This window comes from Notolepis coatsorum (genome assembly GCF_963971535.1).
Source record: "Notolepis coatsorum genome assembly, chromosome: 15".
Lineage (NCBI taxonomy): Eukaryota > Metazoa > Chordata > Actinopteri > Aulopiformes > Paralepididae > Notolepis > Notolepis coatsorum.
In genome coordinates, this window is record NC_140179.1 from 104,404,466 (window position 1) to 104,419,790 (window position 15,325).

Sequence of the window (15,325 nt, forward strand, 5' to 3'; positions counted from 1 at the left end):
AGCCTCCCTCCGGACTGCAGCGGCACCCTGTCTAAGATTGCAACGCCTCAATACCGCCGCCTGGTGGATGGTCGGGCGAGTTACACTCACGTCCAGTGGTGCAGTCGTGGTCACACGCGGTTACACGCCGTGTTACTAGATGATCACTGAGGCAGAAGTATGCGCGCACAAAGATGCGCTCTATCCATTTGTTGTGCGCTAAGTACCCGGCCAGTGGCCACCCATAACAAAAGCACGTCTTCAACCACGCCCCCGCCCGCAAATACAAACAGATCATTTGAGTACACCCGGCCACCCATAACAAAAGCGCGTCTTCAACCACGCCCCCGCCCGCAAATACAAACCGATATAAACAGATCATTTGACAACAGTATCATGTTCCTACCTGCAACGCAACCTGAACCAACGATGCCACCACCGCTCCCCAAGAGAAGAAAGTTGCTGCTTCAGAATCAGCTTATCCAAAGCAAACTTAGTTTCGCTATACCTGCACGACCTCCAACGCCCGGGTACAGTACAGTACAGCTCAATACATACATACAATTGTTAAGGGGATGCAGACCAAGACTTTCGTCTTGTTTACATCAGGGTCCCCCATTTTCAATTCATCATAACATACACCAGATAGACAGTCTTGCTCTCTTAATATGCTGGTTAAATCGGCTGTCTTTAACCTGAATTAGCAAACAAGATACAAAGCATTCAGTTGACTAATTGTATATGTTCTAATGTTCTCTGTTCTAATGTTCCTGCTACCTTTTTCAGCTTCGCTATTTCAAAAAAAAAAAAAAAAAAATCTGTTCTGTGCGCATGCACGTACCGGCGGTTCGGCGCGCGTGCACGCGTGCGCGCGCGTGGCGTGTTACCAGTTCCCATATTACGACTGCACCACTGCTCACGTCAAACCGGAAGTGGCGATCGGTACGTCGAGGAAATCCCTCCGGCAGTTATATCTTGTTACGTGGATCCAGACAAACACTCGAGTGCATTTGGATCGCTTTCAAAACGCAATAATCGATATGATTTCGGCGTTTATTGCGCCATACAAACCGGAAATGGATCTAGGAGATCGGCGTCAAATAATTGGGATATTTTTCCTCCAGTCTTATCGGCGAACGGTAAGAGGACACTAACGTTATTTTCAGCCCGATTGTCCATTTCCTTGTTTGCAATCAGTCTGCTCAATATATCAACCCATACTAAATAAAGCCGTTACTGACGATCAAGGAATTATAAACGACCCGCCCCCCCCCCCTTTCCATCACGCATGATGAAGCATAATGTATACCGATCATATGCATTTGAATTTTTTTATATAGCGTGTATAGGAAAGAACGCCAATTGATAATCTATCATATGCGTCAGGGCCTATAACTAACGTTTTTGGAATTACAGCAGAAAAGCTTAAAAACATACTTATATTCTCGAAGGTATTAACACAACAATGTATGAATGAAAAAATATAACGTTCCCACATCCTGAACGATAGATAATCGATGTTGAATGGGCCATAGTAATGTCAATATAGCTATAATATTTAAAAAGTTATAGCCCTGCAAAGAAGGTAAACATCTCCATAGGCTTACAATGGTGGCAGATTGGGTATAATGATGGGCACAATGCGTTAAAGTCTTACATTTGTTTATCAACAATTAAGGCCTTAATTTGTCTTAACCCTTTCACTGCCACATGACAGAAGGTTAACCCTTTACTATCACACAACCGACGGCGATGCACAACCGGCTGTCGTGTGGCAGTGAAAGGGTTCAAATGTCTTAAATCCATCATTCAGAGGTCTTAAACATGCCATAGACAGGAATGATAAAATGCCATGTCATCTTATGTTTCATTATGAAATCTGGGGGAAAATGGGTAACGGGAGATAAAGTCGGACTTTTTATTTACAGTGTTGTAGCATCACGCAGACCGGAATGGAGCGGAACCTACAGAGGTCCTTATGTTTGCCGGGAACTATTTCAGCAACGGAGTCTATAGCTAACGTTAGCAAGTCACGTTTACTTATGGGAAAGTGCAAATTTAACGAGAACTGGCTCGACAACCCAGTGTTTGCATCATGGTTGGTCCCAGTCAAAGACCATTACGAGGCCCGCTGCAAACTCCGCAAAAAATATTTTAAACTGGGGACGATGGGAGTGAAAGCAGTCGAGTCGCACATGCTGAGCGCTAAGCATACCTCTAAACCCGCCTGCAAACTAGTATTTCGCATTTCTTTTCGGCCCCTGCCTCCACCTCAGCTGCGCCATCTCAGGTAGGACTACCTGCAACCTATTAATACTATATCTATATCTGTACATATCTCTTACTTACTCTTAGTTATGCTGCTGGCTAGTACGACTTGAATGAATGAAAACTTTATTTAACAGATTGCAGAATGGGTACATTACAGTACGGCTCATTACACACAATTGTTAAGGGGATGCAGACCAGAGAAAGACTTTCGTCTTGTTTACATCAGGGTACCCCATTTTCAATTCATAGTGACATTTATGACATACACAACATACGTGACATCATGACATTTATGACATAGGGACATACATGACATACAGGTATATAGTACTAGTAATAGTTACATTTGTGACAGTGATATACAATATGCAAATACAGTACTGTTACCCAGAGATTCTAACAGAAAATATATACATATGATGGGGAGGAGACTGTACATTAGGGGGTGGGTGGGTGTCTTAGTGTCTTTATACCTGTATCACTGTACACATTAATTAATACTATAATACAACTCTGTACATTTTTATTTGATTTGATTTGATGTTTATTTTCGTGTCTTACATACAGGTGTATGCCCAGCCCATATGGGCTTACAAGACACATAAACAATAAGTATATAATAGTATACTTGACAAATTACTTAAAAAATTATGACATATAGACCAAGATGGCCACAAAAAAAATACAATAAAACGTAATATAACACAAGCTGTAAGAAATGTACTCTATGTAAACAAAGAAACAAGAGGAATTCATATACAATACATACATATACACGACACAGACTGCCAAAACAAATCCGGATTTACAATTAGAATTTTCTCAAATAAAGCCCTCCTTAAATCGGTCTACAAAGGGCAATAATAAACAAAATGATATTCATCTTCCACCACTCCCAGATCACATAGAACACACAACCGCTCCTCCTCAGGTTTACCTTGGAATCTACCCACTTCCACAGCCAATGGCAGGGTGCCAGACCTCAACTGGGCACACAGAGACCTCTGTCTTCTCTTTAAGTTTAACATCTTGTAGACAACTATCTTTTACTTGTTGGGATTGACAGAAAAATCAATATATCCATCCCTCAGAGAAGGAAGGCGGAAACACGTCACCGGATATTAAGTGGAACCAAGTCTCGTGAGACTAAGATAATTGCACAAACAAAGAGAAATCATGCGCCACTCATACATCTTATATAAACCCATATGAAATACAATCATGTGTATTATTATTAATATGCAAAAATAAGCATATAAAATTGAAAACGAATATAACTATATTAACCAACTGTTAACCATAGCTGCAGTTACACTCCCACCAATTACACATACTAATAGAATGTGGAATTTCTTATTGCGCATACTAATAGAATGTGGAATTTCTTATTGCGCATACTAATAGAATGTGGAATTTCATATTGCACATACTTCAAAGGATATGTCTCTAAGATCAATTGGATTCACCAGGTAAGTATCTCTTTCAAATGTAAGACAAAATAAAAAAAAATCCTATTTCAGGGTAAAGGTAAGCAGAAAATGGGTAAGTGCCAAAACAGCTTAATGGCAGGGATATCGTCTTGCCTGTATTGTAGCCACGGACTTGTAGATTGCTCACTCTTAGGGAGTTTACTGTCGAGGTTGCAGTCATCGTGGTGAGTCGTAACTTGATCTGGTCTTTGTTGGCTTTCAACGTGTCGGCGACTTCCCTTAGAATGAAGGTCGAGTCGCTCTGGGAGTCCAGCAGCGCGTACACAAGGACTTCTTCTGCTGGACAGGTTGTTAATGAGAGCCAGACTGGGATTATTGCAGAGGTGATCGCGCCAACATTACCAACGATAGCTCTGTGAGTTGTAGCCGCTGTAGTGGGTATTTCAGGAGGCGTCGATTTAGGTTCATCTTTACCTTGATCTATCCTTTCTCTGACGTGTGTAGGTTTCCTGTATTCCTTGGCTCTATCCGAGTGCAGGGATGTAGGGTGCCGCTTGTGGCACACGTCGCACTCACTCCTTCTGCTACAATTCTTTGAGAGATGGCCAGGCTTAAGACAACCGAAACACAGCTTGTTCTCTTTAACGAAGGTGGTTTTCTCTTGTTCTCCTTCTTTCATGAACCTTCTGCATTTGAGCAAGGTGTGTCCATCCTTCTTGCAGAAGACACATGTCATGACTGCCTTCTCGTTTGAGCTTGTAGTCAGTACTTTCGCGCCAACGGTCCTATTCCTTCTTTCCTTTGGGTGCTCTGCTTCGCCTTGCTTGATTGAATGCATGGAGGTAATTGGGTGACAGGCGATCCTCACTTCGTAAATCAGGAATGCGATGAACTGGCTGAAGGTTGGGAAATGGCCATTCCGATCTTCCATTTCAACGGACTTTCGACTCCACCTGGCCATCAACCAGTCTGGAAGCTTGGAGATAATCTTCCTATTCTCGTTGCAATCGTTCTGTGAGGATAGGGGTTCTTGTGGAGCCCAATAGCGAACACAGGAGTAGAGAGAATGGAGCGGTTTAGGGTGTTTTAATTGTTTCCCCCCAAGCAGACAAGAATCACATGCAGGAATGTACAACAGATGGGGATGAATGTTCTTGGGGGGGTAGCACAGGGGTACTCCTTGTGCAGTACGAGAGAATGGTCCTTGAGCAGGTGCACTCCTCGTGCAGTATGAGAGAATGTTCCTTGAGCAGGTGCACTCCTAGTGCAGTGCGGGAGGAAGGTAGACACCGGCTGTGTCGGGGTTGAGAACAGGAACTCCGTAGTCCAGCACCAGGGGTCCAGATGGGCACGCTGGAACGGAGGTCCTTGGGCACAAGAGAGGGAGGTTAGAACAGGGAATAACAACAAGAGCGGGTAGCAGGGCTTCAGGTCGAGACGTCGTACCTGGGAAGGCAGTTTAACACTGCGACACCGGATGACAGGATCTGCCAGTTGATATAGGAGCCTCTTGATTAGGTGATCCCTTGCAGCCGCGCTGATTGCTCCTCATCTGGCAGGCTCGAGGCCTGATCGTGACACGTTCAGGATTTCCAAGGCTTTTATGTGAATCATAGCCGCCTCACAACTGCGGAGAAAATCAACTAAACTTCTGAGCTCGAGGCTGTCTTTGTGTCCGATCTTGGGCCACGCGTTGAGCTTCTCTCTATAGGACTGTGCGATAGTGAATGGGTTTCCATACCTCTCGTTCAAAAGCTTCCACGCCGCAACATAAGCGTTCTCTGTGCCGAGTAGGAAATAGCCATTGATCGCCTTTCTCCATCTACATACTTGCGGAGATAGTAGATCTTTTCATTTTCCTGGATGTTCTTCTGATCTATCAGAGTTTGAAATGATAGTTTCCAGTCACTGTACAGTACTGGATCCCCTTTGAACACTACAGGTACAGGAATGGGGATTCTGTTTGAACTCACTGCATCTGCCAGGTTCCTGACGAGCTCTGAAGTACTTTCACCCAGGAAAGGGACTACAGTTGTTGGTGCAGAGAGCACATACGGGGAAGGAGGACTTGTAGGAACAGGCATTTGGTTGACTGTTCTCCTCTCACTATCCACTTCGATGTTTAGCTTCTCTTCTGCTGTCGCCACTTGGTCGTACACTTGGATTCTCGCTTGGGCTGCATTTAGACTTTTCATTTCCTCCAGTTGCTGTACCCTTCTTTTCCTTTCATCCAGATTCTTTGGAGGGCTGTATGCTGCAATACCAATTGAGCTTTGATTGTAGCTTCCTCTTTCTCTTGCTGCATTCTTCTTTTCAACTTTCTCTCCAAGCGACGCTTAACAGCTGCTGCTTCTTGTTCGGCTATCTGTTTTTTAGCTTCCTCTGCCAGCCGCTGTATTTCTCTTTTGTTCTTGGTCTTGCTCTTTTGTTAGCTTGAGAACAGCTTGGCCTGCAGCAGCATCGGCAGCAGCTTCTTGACGTCTTACTGTGGACCCATTTGATCGTACAGAGGTCTTCTTTGAGTTAGAGAAGAGAGAGTGGTTGCTTCCTTCGAATAGAGAACCGTCTTCAAGATAGTCATCTTCTTCTTTAGGTGTATGTCCATACAGTCGGCTTGAGGCTCTTTTGCAGATGAACAGGGATGTTTGTGAGCACAGATCGACTCTCCGACGGGTTTCCTGATCTGGCATTTCAACTTGTCGTAATTCTTCATATGCGCGCTGGACGTCAGCGGAGAAACCACGGGTTTCAGTAATGACTGTTTCGAGTTCCTTAGTTACTATCTCAGTTTGCGATAGTATCTCCTTGGCGCCTCTCACATTTCTTTTCCATCTCTTATATACGAATTGGAACCTTCGTTGGAGTCCTATAATTTTCTCCTCTTGCATCTCTCTGCCCTTCTCTGTCAGAGTTATGATTCTTTAACTTTTTCTTGTATTCCTTTCAGCAGCGTCGCCGTCTTTACACTTTTCAGGCTGCTCTTGGGAATCTTCTTTGTTTCTGGGTTTATCCCTAACCTGTTCGATAACCTGCTCCTTTTGAGCTATTGTATCATTGTTACCTTGTTCTAGCTCAGTAATCTCTCCTTTACGTGACATGTTGTAGGCTATATGTAAATGTCAAGTGAATATGTGAGGATAATAAGTGTATAAGCCTTACTATTATTACTTGATGTGCGATTACTTAATTAATTGCTTAGTTATAAATGTAGACTTATTTAACCAAGCTAGTTTACTTATTTAACTAGGCAGGTTGACTTATCTAAACCAGGCTAGTTGACTTATTTTAACCAAGCTGGTTTACTTATTTAAACCAGGCTAGTTTACTTATTTAACCAGGCTAGTTTACTTATCTTAACCAAGCTGGTTTACTTATTTAACTAGGCTGGTTGACTTATCTAAACCAGGCTAGTTGACTTATTTAACAAAGCTAATCTCCCTTTTGATCTACGTGTATCAAATAAGATTGATCAATGAAATTACACTTTTAAACCTCAAATCGCTTATTTCAATACATGCATGAATGGGAATCTAGGCTACAGAAAGTCAAATGCTTCAAAAAACATTACAAAACACATGGACAACGGCGACACCTTGTGGTTGTGTCTCACTTCTCTCACCCTTCTAGTACATTTACAATATTACCCTTTGTTAGATCACTACTTCTTATAAGTGTCCAACCTCATGGCTTTTTTGCAAATATATGGTGAAGAATGTGAGTTTAAACTTTACGCAGATGCCGTCATTCCACGTGTGTAGTTTGATGAGCGATGACTTGAACACCGGCGCCATCTTCTGGTTTTACACCGTGGTCCATCCCACGCGCTGCTTCATGACGAGCGAGACGAACACCGGCGCCATCTTCCTTAGTTACATTATCTATTGGAATACCAAGATTGGCTTGCTTAATTTCTTGCACCAGGTCATTAACATAAAGGGCGAACAAAGTGGGAGAAAGCACATCTCCCTGTTTTACACCGAATAGGGAACCTAACAGCATTCAGCTGCAGACAGGCAGATGGGGCCTTATACAGGCTTTTGATAGCCTTATAAAATAGACCATCAATACCAGAACAAATTCATTTATAATCCAAAAGCTCTCTATTAATCCAGTCAAAGGCTTTTTTAAAGTCAACGAAACAAACGAATGTATTCTTGCCCTCGTCCAATCTGGCTCTCACCACCGATGATAAAACAAAAACATGATCAATACAAGCTCTCTTAGCCCTAAACCCATTCTGCTCATCCACCAACATTTCATTATATTCTAAGTATTTATTTAATCTATTATTAAGAACACTTGAATATATGCTAGACTGTAACTTTCTTTGTGTTTTTGCGGGGGGGGGGGGGGGGTTGTATTTACATTTTTTATTGCTATTTATTATTATTTCATATGTGATATTTATTTTTTCAGGTTGGTTTTCCTATCCTTTTAGTTTTGAATCGCAATGATGTGATGTGGAAAACATGTAAAACGATTGTATGAATAATGGAAAATGTAATAAAGAAAAGTTTAAATAAAAAATTAAATAAAAAAAGAACACTTGAATATAATTTATAAACTGTACTGATCAAACTAATACCTCTGTAATTTTGTGGGACTCTAGGTCAGCTTTTGCAGATTTGGTGATGGGCTTAATAATGGACTTGTTCCATATCGAGGGGATGGTGCCGGTGTGAAAACAAGTTTGATATAAACAGTGTAATACATTCAAGGTCTTATTATACATACATACATCTGATTAGCACTATTACTCAATAGTAGTACTAATGAATATATTCTATATACCCAGTTTAATCACCTGTACATTGTATATTACTTTTGCACTTTACTGTTACAGTTGCACTCTGGTTGAAGGCCAAACTTCTTTTAGTTGTACTGTACAACTGTACTAAGTGCTGTTTAATGACAATACATTTGAATTTAATCTAATCTGTTCTAATGGAGGAAGTGGCAGCAAAACCCCTGAAGAGAGAGACATAGAAAGAGAGGGACGGCAGTCTGCCGGTGAGGTGATGAGAGAGAGAGAGAGGTCTGCCAGCGAGGTGACGTGACTTCTGACATGAGAGAGAGAAGAGTGGAGAGAGACGGAGAGATATTTATGTTTGTCACCCTTTTGTTTCATCCAATCCATGCAGTTACTCCTTTATGTTTTAATAAACATCTTTGGACCAATGTGTCCCTAAACTTAAACTAATTGGTGTCGTTGCGTGATTTTTGTTATTGTGAAATTGGTATTAAATTTCATTCTGAGTGGCATTAAAAAGTATTAAAAAGCCTTAAATCTGACTGGGCTAAACCTCCAGATACCCTGTGTAATTCTGATTTTGTGGTTTACTTGCTTAAATGTCCTTGCAATCTTTACTATGTTGGAAAAACAAGAAGACATTTTTAAAAATCGAATTTCTGAGCAAACATTTTCTATAAGAAGAAATGACGAAGTCTTCAGTTGCAAGGCACTTTAATAAGTTAGGACATGATATTTCTGGCTTAAAACACATAGGTTTAGAGCAAGTCTTGAGACCACCCAGAGGGGGTGACAGAGACAGGCTCTTGCTACAAAGGGAAATATTCACTTTCTGGATTGTTTAGAGCCTAGAGGCCTCAACGAGGAAAATGTTTTGACCTGTTTCATTTGATTATTTCATTTCATTTGATTGTTTATTAATTATTTTTATTTTCATTTATTCTTTATATTTATAATTGAAAGACGGCTACTATGGGTCATGAGAGTGTTTATATTTCAGTAGTTTAAGATGTAGGCCTACTCTGTATAATATATATAAATTATAGATATATCTTTTTGATTTACATCTGGTTGTGCTTGTGTAAGTGGTATTTTGTACTCTTGTGCAGATTTCTTGTTGGAATGTGTTGTCACTTCCTATGTTGTCACTTCCTGTTTGACTTGTATAAACTTGGTCACTTACCCTTCATGCTTCATGCAAGCCATTCTGAAGAAGGTGTTTTCACACCGAAATGTCATATGATTTCAGGCTGCCAATAAATGTGAAAAACCTGGAGTGCCTGCCTGGACTTGTTTCCCTATTTTTTATCATATCATAGCCGCTAAGTTCAAGTTCAAGTTCAAGTTCAAGTTCTTTAATAGTTGTCATACAGAAGTACAGAATACTTTCATACAAAATGCTTCTTACTGTTACGCTCCAGAGACTGTGCTAGACAAGATAGTATCAAATAACATAATAACATAATATAGCATGAATTTAGAAGAAGAATGAGGTCACAGTTGTTCGGTATAGACATATGTACAATGTTCTGAGTTACCATATAATATACAATACACAATACTATGCAGTGTACTAATGTACAGTACTATCTAGTGCAAAGCAGAAGTGGGATGAGGTACAATTTTAGGTACAATTTACAGTAAGGTGTACGAGTTGTAGTGCAATCCTTCATCCATAAATATAAAGTGTGGGGAGTGGGTGCTACAGTGTGTTTGTTTAAAGTGGGTGTGTGCTATAAAGTGTGTGTAGTGGGTGCTACAGTGTGTTTGTTTAAAGTGAGTGTGGATGTGTGTGCTATGTGTGTTTGGTGGTTGTTGTTGTGTAGTGTTCATTCATTGTTCGTTTAGCAGCCTGATGGCCTGGGGATAGAAGCTACTTCTGAGTCTTTCTGTGCTCGCCTTGAGACTCCTGTGTCGCTTGCCTGACGGCAGCAGTTCAAAGAGGCAGTTGTTCGGGTGGCTCGAGTCCTTAATAATTCTCTTAGCCTTCCCCTTGCAACGCTTGTTGTAAATGTTCTGGAGAGTGGGGAGCCCCCCTCCAATTGTGCGTTCGGCTGAACGTGTCACTCTTTGTAGTCTGCTTTGGTCTTTTGCAGTGCTATTCCCAAACCAGGAGGTGATGTTGCCGGTCAAGATGCTCTCTATTGTACATGAGTAGAAGTTCTTAAGGATCTTCTGGCTGACTTGGAACTTCCTTAGGCGCCTGAGGAAGTAGAGGCGTTGTCGTGCCTTCTTCACCACACTGTTAATGTGTATGGTCCATTTCAAGTCCTCGGATATGTGGGCTCCGAGGTACTTGAAGCTGTTGACTCTCTCAACCGGTGCCCCGTCGATGCTGAGGGGGCTGTAGTCCTTGACCCCCGACCTCCTGAAGTCCACAATCATCTCTTTTGTTTTGCTGACGTTCAGGGAGAGGCTGTTTTCCTGGCACCATCCCGCCAGGACCTTGACCTCTTCCAGGTAGGCCCTCTCGTCGTTGGCAGAGATCAGGCCCACCACCACTGTGTCGTCAGCAAATTTGACGATTGTATTGCTACTCCGCTGAGCCACACAGTCGTGTGTGTACAGGGAGTAGAGGAGGGGACTCAGAACACAGCCCTGGGGGGCCCCTATGTTGAGGGTGATGGATGAGGAGGTGCAGTTGCCTGCTCTCACCACCTGGGGTCTGCCAGTCAGGAAGTCGAAGACCCACTGGCAGAGGTCATAGCCCAAGCCCAGGTCCCTGAGCTTGGCTATGAGTATGGAGGGGACTATGGTATTGAATGCCGAGCTGTAGTCGATGAATAGCATTCTCACATAAAGCTAACTATAACCGTAGCCGCCAAGCTAACTAACGTTAGCCGTACCCTACACAGCGGAGTGACTCCACGACACCAGTTCCATTAGTGAGGAAAGGGGGGGGGGGGGGGGGTATATTGACGAAGCTTGGTTCAAAGATAACTTCACATGTATTGGCTATTTGTTTCTTTATATTGCTTCATCATGCATCGAGCTCCTCCAGCTTCCAACTCTGTGTTGATATCCTAGTGTGACATCATCAACTACGGCAACTAGGAAGCTCGAAACTCAAACCTAATTTTGTCCAGTAAGACTTGAAAGGAGATATTATTTTCTATATATTATCTACTGGCCTAGATCTTTATGCAGTTTTAAAGCACCTTGTCTTTGTTCTGAATGCACTTTGTTGTAGTTATCCTACAGAAAAGAAAATGCACTTGACTTTAATGCACATTTTGCTGTATGCAAAGAGAAAATGTTTAAATTGTACAATCTTTCAGCAGTCAGTCTGGAATGAATGTATGCATTAAAAAGTGCTGAATAAGGGTGCCCCAGTGGCGAACCACATAACGCGCTGAGTCGCGGCACGGCCGACCCGGGTTCGATTCCCGGACCCGTCGTTATTTGCTGAATGTCTTCCCCCCACTCTGTCTCCCGTTCCTCCTCTCTCTCTCTCTCTCTCTCTCTCTCTCTCTACTGGACTGCCCAGTAGCAAAAAGCGATAAACGCTAAAAAATAAATCTTAAAAAAAAAGTGCTGAATAAATGTTTTATGGACCCCATAATAGTGATTTTTAATATTATTTAAGTTAAGTTTTGCCATAATCATGTATTTTGCCATAATCAGGTAGCTGAACAACATTGGTAAAAAATAAATACATTATATATATTTATAATTATATTAATCATATTCTGCCATTCGGTTTTCGGCCAACTGTTTCCTATTTTTGGTATTCGGTTTCGGCCAAGAATTTCCCATTCGGTGCATCCCTACTTACTACCCAGCTTTGTAGTGGGTTGGGGGAATAGTACAGTATGTACGTATATTTAACTCTTCTGCCCCCTTAGCGACTATTTTGTGTTTTTTGCCTATATTTCTTTGTGTTTCTGTGTACAACAATGGCTGTGTTGATTATTATGTCATGAAATTGTGTCCGTTTGCTTATTTTCCATATATTCACAGAATTTGAAAAGATTAGATTTTGAAACCCTCTAACACAAAAGTTAACAATATTAGCTTTCAAACCATCCATAGTGGTTTATTTCTTGCCATTAGGGGGTTAGGGTTAGGGTTACCCAGACAGAAAGATTAGGAGAAGGTAAAATCTCATCCCCGTGCCCACCCCAACATCTGCTCAACAGTCCCCTAACCTAACCCTAATCCCAACCCCAACCCTAACCCTAACCCTAACCCCAACCCTAATCCCAACCCCAACCCTAACCATAACCATACAAACGGAAATATTTGGAATCTTTGATAGATATGTTGAGTTAGGTTCATAGTGGTATTCATGAAAAAAGAATTGGAACGAAATATTACAAATTAAGTTTTTTATGACCGTGAACGTGATGCAATCTTTTCATGCACTAACGTGACAACTCTGTCAGTTACCTAACAAGGCACAAGGGTTAAGGGGACCGCAAGGATGGTGTACTGGTGGGTGGTGTCTGACCGATTGTGGTGGGCCGGTCTGGGCCAAAAAATGCCAGGGCCGATTATTTTTGTCCCAGTCCAGCCCTTGTCCTATGGATATAAATAAATTGGTTAAAGGGCAATGTTATATATTTGATTATTTGGTGAATACTACTGTGGGGGAAAAAGGCTATATATATATAGAGAGAGAATGTTATGTGACCGTGACATTGACTTTATTTATATGTGATAATTATAGATCCTTCAGAAAAATAAATAACGCACATCCTCCGTTCCTTGGTGCTGAGCCAAACTGTAAAAACAGTAGTACATGAACAAAGCGGGGCTCGCAACTCACTTTTGATGCTCCAAAGGTGTTTAATTGTGACAAAGATAGCAGATACAACGTTTCGACCGTTCCGGCACTTGAAAAAGACCGGAAGGGTGGAAACGTTGTATCTGCTATCTTTGTCACAATTAAACCCCTTTGGAGCATCAAAAGTGAGTTGCGAGCCCCGCTTTGTTCATAATTGTAGATTATGACTGAAAAGATTTTTATTTGTGTTTGATATTGGTATTATTTGTATTATTGTTTCATTCATTACACAAATGTGAACGAGAGCAACAGCGCCCCCTGTGTTTGATTCTTCACTTCTGCATTGGGTGCAACACTGGGCAGACTGAAAGGTTATAGAGTGGCACTATGCTGGATAATAAGGTTTTATTACATGGCGTTTTAACATTCGCCGAAATGCTTGATTGTGATTGGTCAATAGCGCTCGGTTGCCCATAGCAGCGGTCCGTTATTTTTCGATAACGGACCGCTGTCAGGGGCAACCGAGCAATAATGGCCGCTGTTCGCAGCTGGAGCAATCAAGCCCACTGACACACACTGCATCAGTGCAATCACGGCTGCCGGCGATAATAATAATAACTTTATTTGGGCTGACAGCGGAGCCACAGAACAACTGCGTCTGCATTTGATCTCGTCTTGTCGATGGTGTAAAATGAATTAGGTATATTGTTAGTAAGTTAGCCATGTAATAAGCGGGATAATGTATAGCCTATCCCTTACATAGCGTGGCACTATGCTGGATACTATAAGGTTATAGGGTGGCACTATGCTGGATACTATAAGGTTATAGGGTGGCACTATGCTGGATACTATAAGGTTATAGGGTGGCACTATGCTGGATACTATAAGGTTATAGGGTGGCACTATGCTGGATACTATAAGGTTATAGGGTGGCACTATGCTGGATACTATAAGGTTATAGGGTGGCACTATGCTGGATACTATAAGGTTATAGGGTGGCACTATGCTGGATACTATAAGGTTATAGGGTGGCACTATGTTGGATACTATAAGGTTATAGGGTGGCACTATGCTGGATACTATAAGGTTATAGGGTGGCACTATGCTGGATACTATAAGGTTATAGGGTGGCACTATGCTGGCTACTATAAGGTTATAGGGTGGCACTATGCTGGATACTATAAGGTTATAGGGTGGCACTATGCTGGATACTATAAGGTTATAGGGTGGCACTATGCTGGATACTATAAGACTGTTGAAAGAAACAGGCAAAAAGTTATCATAAATTAATTCATGATCTTGATCTGATAAACATATTACAAACAAATGATCAATAGGCTACTCTTTGGCTAAACGATACATGGAGTAATTGACATGTAATTGATATTGCTAATATAATATCCATTCCATTGAATATATCACTTCAGACTGAATTGTCTTTACTAGTGGTCTGTGTACTCTGAATTGCTCCCCAGAACAACACAAACTAGGAACAACATTGATATTGTTACAAGTACAGATACAACCACAATGTCATATTGCAGGCTTGTTGGGTTTTATCTCAGTATTTTATTAATGTTGGTCAATTTTCTTGGAGCAGATTCACTTTTAAATCACATCAACAACTGCATTTGGAGGATAACATTTTTTTTAGAACTTGAGAAATACAAACTGAACAAATGCAAAACACACAAGATCTGAACTCTTCATTGGTGTACTTCTCTCCTCTCCAGGTACAATTGCTGCATTGCTCCCCAACAACAAGCAGAGATATGAACGAGTCAAGGCCTCACTGCTGTGACCAATGTGGAACACGCTTCAGTACCTCTGGAGGCTTAAAGACACATCAGCACATTCATACAGAAGAGAAGCCCTATAACTGTGACCAGTGTGAGAAGAGCTTCAGTCAAAATGGAGACTTAAAGACACATCAGCGCATTCATACAGGAGAGAAGCCTTATAACTGTGACCAGTGTCAGAAGAGTTTCAGTACATATGCCAACTTGAAGAAACATCAGCGCATTCATACAGGAGAGAAGCCCTATAACTGTGACCAGTGTGGATCACGCTTCAGTACCTCTGGAGGCTTAAAAGGACACCAGCGCATTCATACAGGAGAGAAGCCCTATAACTGTGACCAGTGTGAGAAGAGCTTCAGTCAGTATGCCA

The 15,325-nt window shown here is 41.7% G+C and overlaps 1 long non-coding RNA gene across 1 annotated transcript in view; it reads left to right on the forward strand.

Moving 5' to 3' along the window:
* The window catches only part of LOC311241359, a 29,116-nt gene extending 14,030 nt beyond the window's left edge, over positions 1 to 15,086 (forward strand). Inside the window, exon 4 of the long non-coding RNA XR_014620530.1 lies at positions 14,890 to 15,086. This is a non-coding gene — a long non-coding RNA (uncharacterized lncRNA). The remainder of the gene's footprint in view (positions 1 to 14,889) is intronic.
* Positions 15,087 to 15,325: the final 239 nt, after the last annotated feature.